The sequence below is a fragment of the Lolium rigidum genome, chromosome 6 (genome assembly GCF_022539505.1).
Source record: "Lolium rigidum isolate FL_2022 chromosome 6, APGP_CSIRO_Lrig_0.1, whole genome shotgun sequence".
NCBI lineage: Eukaryota > Viridiplantae > Streptophyta > Magnoliopsida > Poales > Poaceae > Lolium > Lolium rigidum.
Window position 1 is genome coordinate 338,487,771 of NC_061513.1, and position 16,788 is coordinate 338,504,558.

General features: G+C 45.9%; 1 long non-coding RNA gene across 1 annotated transcript; it reads right to left on the reverse strand.

The window, feature by feature from the left end:
• Positions 1-7,338: 7,338 nt before the first annotated feature.
• On the reverse strand, positions 7,339-8,437 carry LOC124666041. Its single transcript, XR_006990786.1, has 2 exons — positions 8,148-8,437; positions 7,339-8,078 (listed from the first exon to the last, which is right to left on the reverse strand). It is a non-coding gene; the product is annotated as an uncharacterized LOC124666041 (long non-coding RNA).
• Between the last annotated feature and the right edge of the window lie 8,351 nt (positions 8,438-16,788).

Here is a 16,788-nt window from a genome sequence, read left to right on the forward strand (position 1 = left end):
AAAGAGTTACGCAATTGTGTACATTTTTCGAGTTTGATTATTAGTGTTATTTTGCATGGGCTGCTGAAGGCGCGCGGTGCATCCTTTACCTTTACATGTTTCTAATAATGTGCCATTTTAACTCCTTTTATTTACCTACACATTCATCTGAGAGCTGCTCAAGCTTGGAGCTGCTTCTTTCTTAATCTGGTGAAAAGCTTCGTAATCAAGTTACATGCAAATTTAAGATCTGTACCAATCTAGCAAGAAATTATCTCTGGTACATACAGTTCGTTAAAAACGAGCCTGGAACATATATATCAACCCTTGTTCTGAATCATGTGTTTCGGTTAACAGTAGCAGTGCATCAGTTTGCTTAACTGTGTAAGTGAACTACCATTTTCTAGCCCATCACAGTGTAGCTTTTGTCCCTGGCGTTCAACAGAACTAGAAATGAGATGGTCTGCTCAAAATGTTGATTCGTAGCATTGGATAGGAAACATCAGTGCGTCATTAAATTAATATTGACTATATGTCTCTAAAGTTTTGATGACAGTAAGTTCAATTGCCAAGTCCAGTAAATTAGACCCACTTAGGTTTGCTAGAGTCCTTAATAAATATTCTCTAATTTATTGTTGCCAGGAGCAGTGGCCAGTACCACCCAGCCATTGTTCTGATGAAGACCACATACCAGCTCCACGTTTGGCAAAGATTCCTTGCAAGATGATGTTTAGTATCATGCTAGAGGACCTGGGTCTTCAAGATGTCAGATACAACTGCCATACACATGAGGATGACGAGGCAGCTATCGTAACGTTCTACGGTCCTTCACGGATAACTGAAAATTTGCTTCAGCAATTGGAAATAGGAGGAGCCCCAACAACTAATTCCGAGGAGGCAGAAGACTCTCCACCAAAACATCCCAGAACGTAGATATAGAGGACCCCCACTAGGGTCAAGTAACATGTTTGATGAAAAAATTCAAAGCCATTCTTTTCAAGTGGGTAAAAGAGAAAATAGAAAATGAGAACTTACGGAACGAATTTGCTCATGCCGGCGAAACAATGCTAAAGTTTTCTCACCACATGCTCTCTCTTGTATGTTCAATTTAGGGATAGAGGTGGAGTTCGAGTGTAAAAGATGGAGGTGAATCGGCCGAGGTAGGTTTATATGCGGGTGATGGTTCGGTTCATTTAGCATGGAATGAAATTCTATTTCATCGAATATCCGCAATTTTTTCTTTGCTTACGATGTTTGCCATTATTGCCATTGTTCTATTGGAACTTTATTATTGTGGTCCTCAATTTTTCATTAGGCCGAAAACCTAAATTATTTACCCATACACATTTGTTCTTTGCTTTTTAGTGATGATCATGGTGTATTCTTATTGAAGAAGATAACACTACTTCATATGTACTTATGGAGTGTGTTGTTGGCACCCAAAAAATACATGATATTGCCTTCTATTCTGTTACCGTCCAACCACGACAAATTGATCAGTAAACTAGGCATTAATCATTTTGCTGAAATAAGATAACACAAAATATATACCTGTTCAAATCTTCAATACCTTCACTGCACACCATTCCGATCTCACACCAAGAAACATAAACGAGGCACTTCTGGAGAGCAAAGGCGGTTGCGTTTCCAAATATTTACATGAGCCAAAAATACAGTAACTAATTACGCATATGCTTCTCACTATTTCAGAATTCTCTTCTTACTGCGTAATTTGCAGCTTATAAACTTATTTATTTTCTGTGTAAAGCAATATTAAAGTTTCATTTTTGGTTCCAGGGAAACACAATGGAGGTATGTGTGCCAGCCATTCGTACATGTCAGTTCAAAGAATTTCTGAAGAAAGGCTATGTGTGTACCAGTCAGTTGTACAGGTCAGTTCCACATGTGTCGAAAGAAGACACACTACAAATTAATTCAATATTTTAGATTGAATTTTTTTTTCTTGGCCTAACGTGCAATAAGCCGTGTACATGAATTTTGATTTTTTACATTCAGCTGTGCTTTGGTTAGCCTCATGTTGTTAATTTTTGGGTGCTGCTGATTGACTTTCTCTGAATTTAATATTTAGTTTTTTTTTTATCTCAGCTATATATATCTTGGATGTTCAGTGCAAATTAGTTACTGTATTTTGGACCCTGTTGTGCCAAAGTGAGCTCTTGGTTTTTGATTTTATTAAAGTTTAATTTTGCTTAGGCTCATGTTCTTAATTTTTGGGAGCTGCTAATTGTATTTCTCTGAATTTAATATTTAGGTTTTTTTATCTCAGCTATATAAAGTATCTTAGATGTTTAGTGCCATGCCAATGATTGTGATATATCTATGTTGTGTAGCCAGGTAATTAATAATGCTTGATGTTATTTTGTTTATAGGATATATCTCGCATGGGTGAGATCAGAAGGTCTAGGTCATTGTTTGGCAATGTATCTGTGGCTTACGCTGAAAACTTCCTCTCATAATGATGGTTGCATCAGTGGTTTATATTGGAAGCAAACCTGTTTTTTGGTAACTTCTTCTACGCTGGTGACTGTTGGCTGAAGTTATTCCAGTGCGAGAACTGAGCTATACTTCAAGTGTAGCATCAGACCCATGCTATGTACGGAAACTGTGTCAACATCATATTATTTCCAGTGAGGGTTGCAGGTAATTATTCTTCAAACTATTTGATTTCCATTGAGTAGTCAAAATCTTCTCTCTTTATTTAGTCAAAGGAGGCTGAATAGAAAGCTCCATCATTATTTATCGTGTGGCCTTTTGTTCCCCGAGAAAAGGAAAGCATAGCTGATCATTCATATGGGGCATTACGGCGTTCTTACAGTGTATTCCTTTTCCTTGCAAGTAACATATATTCACGTGCCAGCCTTGATCCATTTACTACTTAGCACTGTCGTTAACTTACCCTAAGTTTTTAGAAATCTTTTCTATTTATTTGGGATATAGTCGCCTGTTTTGATGAGTTATATAAGAGATTGTCGGATCTGTTCGTTGCATTTTTCATCAGTTACAGCTACTGGATTGAACAACGACGGCTATTTCAAATTTAGGGGAATGGTTATTTCAAAAATTAGTGCACACCTGCGTGTTATGCATCCGTCAAAATAGTTCTGCAAAATAGAAATAACATCTGCTTTTTTTGTTTCTGTTGGTTCCCAAATAGCTATATGTATTCATTTCCTTTTAGCATGAACATAGAAGATCCCTTTCATATTGCTTTTGTGCCTTTTTCCAATATATACAAGATAAAAAGGGCATGTGTTTTCAAATATCATTGCGGAGCAGCTCTACAAATTTGTTCACTGTCATGTACTTTATTTCTAGGTTTTGATTGCCTGCTTCTTTGTTTCTTCTCGTTTGTTTGCCTTCTGCAGATGTACTGGCAGGTGTAACTCGCCATTCCAGGAAGAATTGGTGGGTTCCCTCCGCTCCTGAGACCCAACACTTTCGAGCGAGAAGAAGCTCATCTGTTCCCGTCACTTGCTGAAAATCTAACATAAAACTGTTTGTTCTTTACTGCAAAAAGTACAATTTACAGATGAAATGAATAAGTGGCAGAATTGCTATCCTATAAGTTCCTGCCTTGAATTGCCATCAGTTCCTTGCTTGATTTGAAAATAACTGGTCAACTTTAGCACTATGGTCTTGGGGTTTTAATTGAAAAATATATGAGCTACTGTTTCGCTTTTGCCTTTAGCACTATGGTCTTATTGCAGCATCTTGATAGAATGGTGTGTCTACAATTATACTAATCAGTTAAATCTTAAGCTAATTATTAATACTAAAATAAGATAAAACTTATAATTTAAATTTTGCCTGCATTCTGCCATTTGCGCGATAGCGCAACGGGTCATCTAGTAACTGAATCTAGTAACTGAAAGACACTCTGAAGACACAGTGATACGCCGCAGCTGCAGATCATGCGCTAGGCCTAAAGCCTCCCTGCAGATCAGCGCATCAAGAACTGCTGGGTCGGTAATTCCTTCAGTTGTGACCGACGGCCACCCTTGAATCCACCTGTCTCGCTTCTGCAAACAACAGCCACCGCGCCACCAGGACCATTTTTTGCAGTTGCCACTTAGATGAAACTAGATGGACCCAGCGCGCTCTGCTGCGCCACCTTCGATATTAGCATTTTTTTTTTTCTGAACTTGAATAAGCAATGCGCAAACATGTAAGAGATTAATTTCATTATACATGTATACATTACAGGGCTATTTGGTTGCTTGAATATGCGTGGACGGTTTTGATCTTCTAATTACACCATCAAACTGCAATTTTAGAGGAAAGAACATTTCCCATATCAAAAATTCATTATTAACATTAAAATACACATTTCTTATAGATTATACAATAAGGCTATATAACGACGAAGTGCCCGGGTATCATACAAAATTCTATGCTGCCACGTCTTGCTACTGTGAGTGAATCTACTTTCCTTTCACCTGCAAATCTGCAACTTATAAATGCATCAATATCGTAAAAAGTGGGTAATATAATCGCAAAAGAGAAATTATGTGCCACAACAGTCCAATCCAGCATTTGTACATGGAGTTTAAGGAAAAAATTATAGAGATACACACTGTATCAACAATATATGTACTACATATTGTAATCACTGAAGATAAAAAGATGTGTGAGAACCAATGAGTATTAACAGTCTAGTTAAACAACAAAGAATGCAGAAAATTAAAATGTGTATGTATAATTTAGGGAAACACATTACTGTGAAGTAAGTTTGTCTAGTATTATGTCCATTTGCATGTGTGGCACCTACGTTATAAAAGATGTGATCTAGACTGTTGTACCATACATACAAATATAATCAAAAGTGATACCTGATGATTATCTTGACGATTCATATGGTATGCATGACTGTAGTTTTCCGATCACATCTTATAAGCACAGGGGCCCAGAAGAAAAAATGGTGATGTAATTGGGATGCATAATGTTTTGTTCACACTAATAAGCTTGAAGCTCACCAATATGTCTTCTAAATTACTGCGCATTTACATCCAAAATGGTGTAGATGGATTGTAGCTTTTCAGTTCAACAACTCGTTAATAGGATTTCTAAGAAGAAAATGTCACAAAAATGTGAAAGACCTTTATGACCATCTTTTGTGGGAATAAGTGAGCTATATATGTAACTCCATTCAACAAATTTCAGCTACAGAGACTTCTGCTAAAGCAAACCCCTTTAATCAACCTAAGAAAACTGTTGTACATAAGAGTAATTATGAAAGAAGAAAAGTAATGGAAAATATAGTCATTTGCAACAGAAGGCCAAATGATGATAGAACAATGCACTGGGCTGTCTTCCACTATGATCCACCATCACTACAATTCTTGGATTTTCAGTCTGCGACAAAAATTAAGTTAACTCCCTACGAACATAAATTAGTTGCCCATTGCAGGAAAACAAATTGCACCTCAAGGAAACATACCTTATTCACACGAAACTGAATCAAACCTGGAAAAATTCTATTTACATGGATTGTCAGTGAAATATTGCAAGGCTACTACTTAGTTTATGTGCCAATTTTCTATTCGGGACACCATAGATAATGCATAGCTAAAATGTTGCACCGTCATCGGATGAGCTCACCAGGTTCTGTAATTATCAAGGCAATACACAGGGTAGAAAACAAAGCATAACTACCCTTAGGCAACGTATTTGCAGATCAGACGGTAAAGAGGCAAATGTGCTTGCTACAGCGTGAACTCGGAATCAATCAATGGAGCCGAGCATAGAGAAACAGCCAATGCTAGTTTTTTGTTGTGGTTCAGGGAGCAAGGCACGGCGCTAACAAAGGAAGAGGCACATACAACTCTAACATTGATGTCCGGAATGTTACTAAAATTATGATCAAATTGTATCAGCATCACAAAATTGGTTCGCAAAATTGTAGGAGATGAGAACAAATATGCATTCGCAAAACAAAATAAGCACGCTTCGGAGAATGCTTTCAAACGAACTCTGAGATAGCATCTTGAACATACAGCATAATAGTCACTGATGCATGTACTCTATATGTTTCCAATGGTCACATCATGTACAAATCCTACAAAGTTCACTTGGTCTTCCTTCATATTAATTTAGAAGACACAGATCCAACGTAACTTCATGTTATGTGGAACAACAATATTAAGTGATGCAGATGACACTACAGATCATTGCAGAATAAATATTAGACAGAAAAGAAAAAGTTGCCTGCATAATTATGTCGTATCCTAAAATCAACACAAAAAAGTCTTGGTCCACCATTTCAAGGGATTAACTACAGAAAGATAAAAACACACGAAAAGCTGGAAAAGGTATGTGGCAAGTGGCAACCAACAATGACATGGATGACTGAAATATGTATAACAGACGATGCACTGACAGGGTGATCATGAGTGATTTTGATGAGCTAAAACTAATCGGATTTAACCTGATTGAAGCACACGAAAAAATTCCATGGTCAGTCTGTTTAATTTGATCCAGGAAGGTAAAAGGTCAACTTGCAAAATGACTTACAGCAGGAGTTAAAACACATTAAGACATGAAAGTTTGAGTTGTCGCAACTTGCATCATATATAGAAACTTACCCCATTGTTAACATGGACCCTATGTTCAGAGGCCAACAATTTCAGTCGCAACATGCATTTATTGAATGTTTGTGCCATGGTATGCCAGCATACATGAAAAATCTTGCCCTGTTCTCACATATATTCCTTGCCATATCAATATAAATAATGTGCGTGTATCCATGGTTTTAAAGGCATTATGGCGTCTTAGAGTGGTTTGGGGCGCTCAAACGCCTAATCGACACCTAGCGCCTAAAGCTTTCCATTTTCCAAGGCGGAGGGAGGCACCTTGACGCGTAAGCGTCGCCTAGGCGTCACCTTCAAAACCTTGCGTGTATCAGCAATTAATTTATATTTTTAACAACTAAAACACATCACATGGCTTACACACAGCAAGGTTACTGCATACAACCATATACTGGAGCATCCTAGTTTATATCCGGCTCTTGATAAATGTTATTTGATAGAGACTGGTCGTGGGAAAATGGAAGAGAAGATTCTCCATTTGATTAGCATTGGCAGCATTAATATATCTCATGTCCCTCTTGCAATCATTTAGGCTTGACAATTCTTGTTTTACCTAGAAGGAATCAAATAGTACAGTTTATTTTGCGTAAATCACATAATATATGATCATATTTTCCTATATGCAATCTATAGATTGCCAACAACCGAGAAAACAGAAGAAAATGTTGCGCAACAGTGAATATTGCATCTGGTAGATAATCTCCAGAGAGCCTAATATGCTTGGAGGAGTTCAGGTACACAACAATGAATATTGCATCTGGTAAATAATCTCTTCTAGTATATAGTAACTCACAGCAAAACAGTTCAGGAGTTGTTTCATTTTTACAAATCGATCGGTGAGCATGCCACTGAGCTATATCGTATCACCGAATGGCCGCAGCCAACCGAACCTGCATAAACAAATATATCTAGAGGAATGGAAGCAGATAACTGTATCACAGAAGCTGATTGGAGTGGGCAACAATAGGAACCTTAGGCACCTTAGACCAAAGTTTGCATACATTTTACGATATTGCATATCTGAAGGATACATGCAGAGTAGCCAAAAACATGTGGATTGAGATTAGATGAACCTGATAATAACTTGGGTTTGACATCTTATCCTCCCTTCCGATCCAGGGCCAGCCCTGACATGTTTTTTGCAAAAATAGTTATAACACATCTTTTAATATTTCAGTAGCAGCTTATATTCAAGAAAATGCTCTTAAAATTCACGGTCTCGCTTTTTCTTTTGTCTATTTTGACCAACTTACACTTTCTAGATGAAATCTCAAAACAGAACATCAACACAAATTATGACATATATATTCAGATAGAAAGTTGGAACAAAATCACCTGGATCAGGATTGAAGGAAGGAAGCCTGACTGATTGCTTGTTGCTACTGCCCTAATCGATTTCCGCCTCCCACGTTGGCCTGGCCTCAGAATTCCAGCCGCCAATCTCCTATTCCCCCCGTTTCCACCTTTTTCTCTCTCAAGCCTGCCTGTAGACTGACCAAATTGAATAAGAACGGGATAAATCGGATGAAAGAAGCATATAAAGAAAGTGAATCTACTAACCGAGATTGAGGTGGGAATTGTTGGAAAGCAGCATATCGAGATTTCCTTCGCATTATTTCCATCCAAATGGTGAGAAATCGCAAGGGCGAGAGTGACGATCCATAGTCGGCGTTACTGGGGAGCGAGGAGAACGCGGGCCCCGATGGAGTCGTTCTGTCTATGATGCCGCACCGCTGGCACCTGCCCAGGGCCAGGCCTATTCCGAGCTACCCTCATCCACCAGCGTCGGGGCCTCGCCATCTTCCGCTGCCGCTGCCTTCACCAATCATATCAAGAGTGGGAAAGCCTCAACAGCAGCATACCCCATCCGGGGGTAGGAGGCGGAGGACCCCAACAGACGTGGAGAAGGCAGCAAAAGCGGCGGCGACGCTTAGGGCTAAAAATTAGGCGCAGAGTTATGGAGGCGTCCTGCCGGAGGTATTGGGCGGCAGATCTACCGGGAAGAGTGGAGGCATGTGAGGAGACAGATCATAGCACGACCGGCGACGGCAGGGGATGGAGCAGCATCGAGTACTCACCGGCCGCTAACGCGAGAAAGCACGCACCGCCGCAGCTCAGCCACACTGCCGCCGCGACGAAAAAAACAGAGAAGGAAGAGAAAGACGGGAAGCCCCAGTCAAAGCAACCAGAAACCGACGCCGCGAGGCCTCTCCTCGCTTACACGTCGCCGCCCGCAGTACCACGCAAGCGCGCGAGGCGGGGCCCGCGAAAACGACTTGCAGCGTGACCAGAGACGCGCGCAACCCTGGGAGCTTAGTGCTCTTTAAGGACTAGAGTGAGTCCTTTAGGAGGGTGGAGCTGAGCCAGATCGTCTGTGATCTAGGCTCGCGAGTATCTACTACTTGTAAAACTGATATCTGTCTCAATATAGAAGACACACAGCTTGTGTGTTCTTGAAAAGAAAAACTTAGATGAAACGTCATTAAAACTTGTAAAAAATTGGCGACTCATGCTTAAATGGTAATTGATTGAAACAGAGTTGAACTCATCCAAATATGTGTGAAATCTACCTGCAATCTTTTTGAAATTTAAGTGTATTTTTAAAATTTATCAGAAAAAATCAAAACAGTGAAATATCACCTAAATAACTGAAAAAAATGTAAAAAGATTTGTGGAAATCTGATAATGAAAAAAAGCTATTTTGAAATTTATTACTAATTAAAATTATTTTCTAAACAAAATACATCATATACACATAAAAGTTAGGTAAGAAATACAGATCATGGTATATGTACAAGGCTATAGGGGGCAGCGGTTCCATGCGTGTCCCCTAGGACGTGGTTTGTTAGAGCATATCTAACAAGTCCCCTACTTGCCCCGTAAAACGCGAGTAAAGGGTCCTGTATCCAAAAAAAAATACTCATAGCTAGATCATTCCGTCTAGCAGATCCCGTATTTCACCCCGTATATTTGAAAATCTTAAAACCCCGGGAAATTTGTTCGGTAATTCATAGTTGATCATACATAGGGATCATACATACAGAATTGCGTGATCCTAATGGATCGTGACTTCTACGAATCTATCTAGTCGGGGAGGAACATGATGGTCGCGTTCTCCTCCGCCTCCCGCACCTCCATCTCCTTCACGGCGGCGATGGCCGCCGCCTTCTCTTCTTCCTCCGCTCTCTTCTTGTCGGCATCGTCCTTGAGGGACGCGGCCAGCGCCTGCAAGAAGAGGGGGTCTTCCCCCTCCCCCGCCTCATCCGCCTCCTCGCCGGCTGGCGGCGTGAATCCGCCGCTGGTGCTCGCCTCCCACGGTACCTTCGACCGACTGTTCCTCTCCCAGTCGGCGCGCCATTTCTGGAAGACGGGGCCGCTCATCGGCTTGAGCGGCGGATCCGCCTTGTACCAGAGCCCGCCCGGCGCGAACTCGCGGAGCGACGACAACAGTACAGGGAGCCGTCGTACCTGCACGCCGCCCGCCGACTTCCGGCGGCGGACAGCTTGCACTGCCGCCGCCACGCCTCCTCGAGCGTGTCCTGCGAGCGGGATCGCTTCGATCCGCTCGCGGGCGACGTGGAACTGGTGCGGCGTGAAGACATGGCGAGCGGCGGTGGCAATGCGGAGGCGAGCGGTGCGGAATTGCTCGCCGGAGCTTAGCGGGGAGGCGGCGGCGCACGACGGAGCTAGGGTTGCGAGTGGGGGGTTCGACCCCCACTCGCACCTTCGCCCGGTATATGTAGGGGGCGGCGGTGTGGTTTTGTTGGGCCCGTATTCCGCTGAAACGGGCCGGCCCAAATACGGGGCCTGCTAGACGGCCCAAACCGCGCTCACCTCGTATCCCGCCGGAATTTTACGGGGTGGCCGCGTTTTAAGGGGCATGTTAGACATGCTCTTAGAAAAAATGACTTTTCGCTCCTTTTAGTTTGGTGTGAATATTTCTTGGTTGACCGAGAATAACTATGTTCTCATTTAGATGATGTCATTAAATTTCTGTTGCAACTGATGACTAGCACAAATTATGAGGCAAATCTAACGATTTGTATAATCTTTCTTAGTTGCATCCCCACTTGCAACTAAAAAAATCTCAGCTGCAACTCTACTTGCAACTGTAAAAAAGCCAGATGCAACCCAAATTGCAACTCATATGCGCGGATCACAATGTAATCAAACAGTGTAAAACTTAATTGAGCACGAACTTCGTCTCAGTTCTCTCGATCGGTTCTCCGACCCTCTCGCACTAGAGAATCAAGATGGAGTTTACCAAGGAAATGGTTCTCCCCATGATGTGGCATTACCCTTCAGGTACCCGACATTAGCTTACCTCCTCTAGCCCAACAGGGGGCCCACGAGGATCATTGCGGCCCAAGATGGATCAATACGTCGGTTGTAGTCATGGAAAGATAGAAGGAGATGGATTCTTGATGTACACGGCAAGGAGACGTCGATCAAGGAAAAGATAGATTGGATCTTGTTGTAATCTATCGAATCCGTGCAGGACTCTCGGGACCTGGCCTTCTATATAAAGGCTAGGAGAGAGCCTGCCGGATCCTACCCTCACAATCGCATAAAATCCCGCATACATCAAACCCTAGAAACCTTCTCCCGGTGAGATCACCACCACGCAGTCTATTAGCTGCCCCATTGTAACCTTTTTCATCAATAATCAAGATCAAACAAGCAGGAGTAAGGGTTTACCTCATCGAGGGCCACAAACCTGGGTAAATCTCGCTCTTCGCTCGTTTGGTATCCGATGTCTCGAGCCAACCTGCAGGATTCTGTCAACCCTAAGCCCCTCATGCTGGGCATTGTCGAGGAGCCCCCTCGTAAATTGGCACCGTCTGTGGGAATCCTGCTCGTTCAAAGCACATCATCGGTCGTTCTGATGATGCCGGCTACATCCGCGTCGGCATCGACTTCATCGACTCCATCATCGCCGATCTTGGAGGACTCGATCTACTCCGGGTCCTTCGAGTTCACCCCCCATGCCTTCGCATCGTGTTCGGCCTTTTCAGGTTTACGCAGCGGGATGGACATGGCGATCGGGAGCGTCCACCTCAGCATCACCGCCGGTGGTGCTCTCCGACTTCCTAACCCGATCTACTCGGGGCCTGCAGCAGTCACGACTTCATCGAATGCCACGTATGTTGCTTCATCACCAACCATGGACGGTCTATCGGCTGTGACTTCATCGACTGCACCGGCAACGCTGGTCGTGTCGGCTCCTTCATCACCGTTGAAGTCATCATCGCGCTGGACCACATCTACAATGTTCGTCGGATCTGACGACTCTGAGTCGTCGGATCTGACGACTCTGAGTCGTCGGATTTGACGTCGTACTACTGCATCGGCTGCGACACCAGGCACGAACTCAGCTCGGACGCCCTTCCCTTCTTGTGCGGCGTCAAGTACTCCTCCGACGAGGAAAGCATCGACAACCGCGGCGACATCATCCCTCTGTACGTGGCTCGGCTGGCACGCTACCAGGTCTGCATCACCATTGACCCAGAGATCGGAGCCGAAATTCCTGGGGGTGGCAATACCGCGCGCACCAACAACGAACGACGGCGAGATGGCGAGGCTAGCGGCAGCAACGCCGGAAGCACCTTCTCCGTCTCCAAGGAGGAGTGGGCCGCAGCACGCGACGCCATCGTCAACAACACCAGCCTCCCCACCGGCGTATCGTGGGGCACCCTCCACGCTTATCATGCTATCCTCGAGAAGAAACGCGTTCGGTTGGCCAAGGAGTGGGCTGACCTCGATCGACGCCGACTGGCGGCCGACCAGTCAAGTGAGCGCTGAAGGGAACTCTCCTCCCTTGGGAGCGCCTCTAGGAGAAACCAGGCCCCCAGCAGATAACGCACGCGCATCCCGCGCCTCTCGGAAGTAGACGCAAGAGAAATCACGTCAAACCTCTCCATCTCAGGCCCAAAACGGTGGAAGGCGCAACCGCGCACATCGCGGCATACCTGATCAAAAATCAGCCGATACCCGGAGATGTGATGGTGCCAGGTCGCCGGGTTGCCTAGGAGAGCCTCGGGATCATCGACGATAATCTCACACCCAGTAAAGAGAAGTCTCCGCACCGCGCCAGCGGCTCTCGACGCTGATCATCGCGGTCACCCGATAAAACACCACGTCATGGCAGTGGCTCTCGACGACGATCTTCGCGGTCTCCCGACAGATCTCTGCGCTGGAGCGGCGGCTCCCGATGACGGTCACCCGCAAAGGATGCCCGAGACGACATCACGCAGAGCAAGATCGACAAGGCTCGCCGCCGACGCACCGCACATGTTCGGTTCGAGAGCGATGACTCCGAAGAATCCCAGGAGCACGATGGCAAGCTCCGCGGTGCCGATTGTCTGAGCCACAGAATTCGGGAGGTGATGCCACCCAAAAGATTCAAGCCAACTCCTACTGACGCCGCCAAGTATGACGGCCAGTAGGAGCCGAGATCATGGATACATGACTACCTGCAAACTGTAATCCTACACAAGGGAAACCAAGTTGCGGAAATACAGTGCCTGCAGCTATACCTCAGGACTCGGCACGAGCCTGGCTGAGAGGCCTGCCGCGAGGATCCGTCAGTTCCTGGGAGGACCTAGTCGACGCCTTCGCCAAGAAGCTGAAGGAGTCGATGCGCGCTTACATCTGTCGCTTCACCAAACTCCTGAACGTAGTCGAAGAAGTTTCCATCGATAGGGCAATCGATGCCTTCAGCGATGGCATCCGTCGAGAGTCCTACGTCGAAGAACTTGGTCGCCTGAAGCCGAAGACCATCACCAAGCTGATGGTGAAGACCATGTGCGAAAACCTCGCCCACGCGGCGACGATGAAGAAGACGATCAGAGGCACCCGAATGATTCAGGGAGTCGACAAGATAGCCGCAAGAAGAGGAGAGACCGCGGCTAGGAAATGGCCAACGACACCAACATGGTTGCAACTGGTTACACCGACCAGCATGATGATCGGCGCAACAACTGACGCGACGACCATCGGGTTAACAATCGAGGTGGATCCCGAGGCAGCCGAAGTAGCTGGTGGGTCCACCCCCCGCGGGTGCCTGACCTGCCGGCCGCGGAACAGCTGAACGCTCCCTGCTACATACACGCCTACATTGACTCGAAGGACAATGTCAAGAAGTCGACTCACCTCCTCAGGAATTGTTTGCAGTTTCTCGAGCTCCAGAAGTTCTACGAGACGCTGAACCCCAATACCAACATACAGGCGTACCCGATGATACAGGGAGCACCTGCCCCTAATTAATCCACCACCCGCGCCGCAGCACCAGGTGCAGCAAGTTCAGCCTCACGCTCCAAACGAAGCTTTCCCTCCTCCACGGGGCAGATGAGCATGATCCACAAGACCGGCATCTCCAAGAGGGAGCTGAAGAAATTAAAGCGGGAGATAAACCTCGCAGAAGTCACCATGGCGAACATCCCAGAATACCTCGACTGGTCCGAGCAGAGCATCCTGTTCAACAGAGCCGACCATCTGATGACCGTACCTCGGCTAGGCTACGCCGCGCTGGTACTCGAAGCACAGATTAATTGGTGGTTTCAACATGAGCAAAGTCTTCATGGACGGAGGCAACGGAATAAAACCTTCTGTTCACACGCACGATGAAGGCGATGGGTATCACAATCGACATGCTGCAAGAATCTGGCACAAGATTCCATGGCATCATCCCGACCCTACCCGCTTACCCTCTCGGCAAGATCTCCCTGGACGTTGTCTTCGGAAAACCCGATAACTTCAGGAAGGAACGACTCGAGTTCGTGGTAGTGAATTGGAAATCGTAGTACCACGCTATCCTCGGTAGGCCAGCATACGCCAAATTCATGGCAGTGTCTCACTATGCGTACCTGATGCTCAAGCTCCCAGGTAACAATAGGACCACAGTCACCGTCCATGGAAGCTTTCTACGATCTAATAACTGCTACAAGGACTTCCAGAAGATCGCTTCCAAGTTCGGGGTCAAGGAGAAGCTGAATGCACTCGATGTAGTCACGGACCACAAGAAGCCACATGCCGATAATAAAAAGGCAAAATCCGACGAGTTTGATGCCGCCAAAGAATCAAAGAAGAAGCAAGTGCATCCCTCCGACCCGAAGAAAACAGACAACACGTCAGCTGATCATATTATTGCAAAGGAAGGCGCGCTCATCGAGTTCCTCCGTGAGCGCTGGAAAATATTTGCATGGGAACCATCCGACATGCCAGGTATTCCGAGGGAACTCCCTGAGCACACCCTCAATGTTTACCCCAAAGCCAAACATGTACAACAGACACTGTGACGCTTCTCGGAGCCGAAGCGCAAGGCCATCGGCGAGGAAGTCAATCGGCTCTGGGAAGGCTAGTTTCATCCGAGAACTCAAGGAAGCCAACTGGTTAGCCAACCCAGTTATGGTGCCAAAGAAATACATGACGGTCCTCCACATGTGCATCGACTTCACCAGCCTCAACAAGCACTACCCAAAGGACCACTTCCCGTTGCCGCGTATCGACCAGATCGTCGACTCCACGCCGGGCGGCGATGCCTCTCCTTCCTTGACGCTTACTCCGGTTACAACCAAATCAAGCTGAAAAAGGAGGACCAAGAGTTGACCGCATTCATCACACCACACGGTGTCTTCTGCTACAACGTCACGACCTTTGGCTAGAAGAACGCAGGCGCAACCTACCAGCGGTGCATGCAGACCTGCCTTAGAGAGCAGATCGGCAAGAACATTGAGGTATACATCGACGACATCATCGTCAAGACCAGGGACACCGCACGCTCATCGACGATCTTCGGGAGACGTTCGACAACCTCGACCGCTACAACATCAAGCTGAACCCGAAGAAATGCTTCTTCGGGGTCCCTGGAGGCCAAGTACTCGGGTACTTCATATCTTCCCGAGGAATCAAAGCCAACCCCCTCAATATCAAGGCCATCCTAGACATGGAGCCGCCAAGAAACCTGCAACAGGTGCAACAATTGGCGGGTCGGGTGGCAGCTCTCAGTAGATTAATCGCCAAGCTAGGGGAAAGACATTGCCATTCTACCACCTGATGAAGAAATCGGAGAAGTTAGAGTGGACCTCAGAAGCTCAGGAAGCTTTCGACAATCTCAAGAAAGCCCTATCGACTTCCCCGGTCCTTGTCACCCCTCACGACAGGGAGCCGATGCTACTCTACATCGCCACCACAAGTCAGGTGGTCGGTACCGTGCTCATCGTCGAACGCGAAGAAGCAGGGAAGATCCATGGCGCCCAGCATCCTATCTACTACCTCAGCGAAGTGCTCATCACCAGAAGTTGGCATAAGCCGTATGGATGACCGCACGTAAGATGTGGCACTATTTCGCGGAGCACCCAATCATCGTCATCACCGAAGCTCCGCTGAAGAACATACTCACCAACCCAGATGCTACGGGTCGAGTATATCAGTGGGCCATCGAGTTGGCGCCACACGACATCTCCTACGTCAATCGAACAGCCATCAAGTCGCAGGTCCTCTCGGCCTTCTTCATCGACTGGATCCAGTCACAAACACCGGCCGCTCCTGATACATCGGGCTCCTGGACCATGTACTTCGACGGTTCGAAGCGCAACATGGGCGCCGGCACTGGCGTCGTCCTCATATCACCTCAAGGCGACAACATGAAGTACGTTTTGCGGATGAATTTCGCGCTGCAGACAAACAATGAAGTTGAATATGAAGCCCTGCTGCACAGCATGCGCATGGTGAAAGCCTGCGACGCCACACGTCTAGAGATTTACGGAGACTTGAGCCTCGTCGTGCCGCAGTTGATGAATCTGTGTGATGTGGTCAGCGAGAACATGATCACCTACCGTCAGATGTACCGCTTGATGGAAGGAAAATTTGAAGGCTGCCAGCTGAAGCACGTCGACATGGCCAACAATGAGGAAGCCGATACTTTGGCAAACATTGGCTCCACATGTTCTGCAATTCCGGATGAAGTCTTGTATGAAGTAATCAATCAACGCTCCATCAAGGTCAAACCTACTGCACCCCCCCCACACAGTCGACTAACGAATCGGGGGCTGCACCCGAAGCAGCCGACGAAAACATCATCATCGGCCCAAGCCAACAGGTTCTACTCCTCGAGCCGGTTTGGACTCAACTTTTTCTTGCGCATTTGCTACGGCAGGAACTACATGAAGACCAAGTGATACGTCCAATTTGCATCACTATT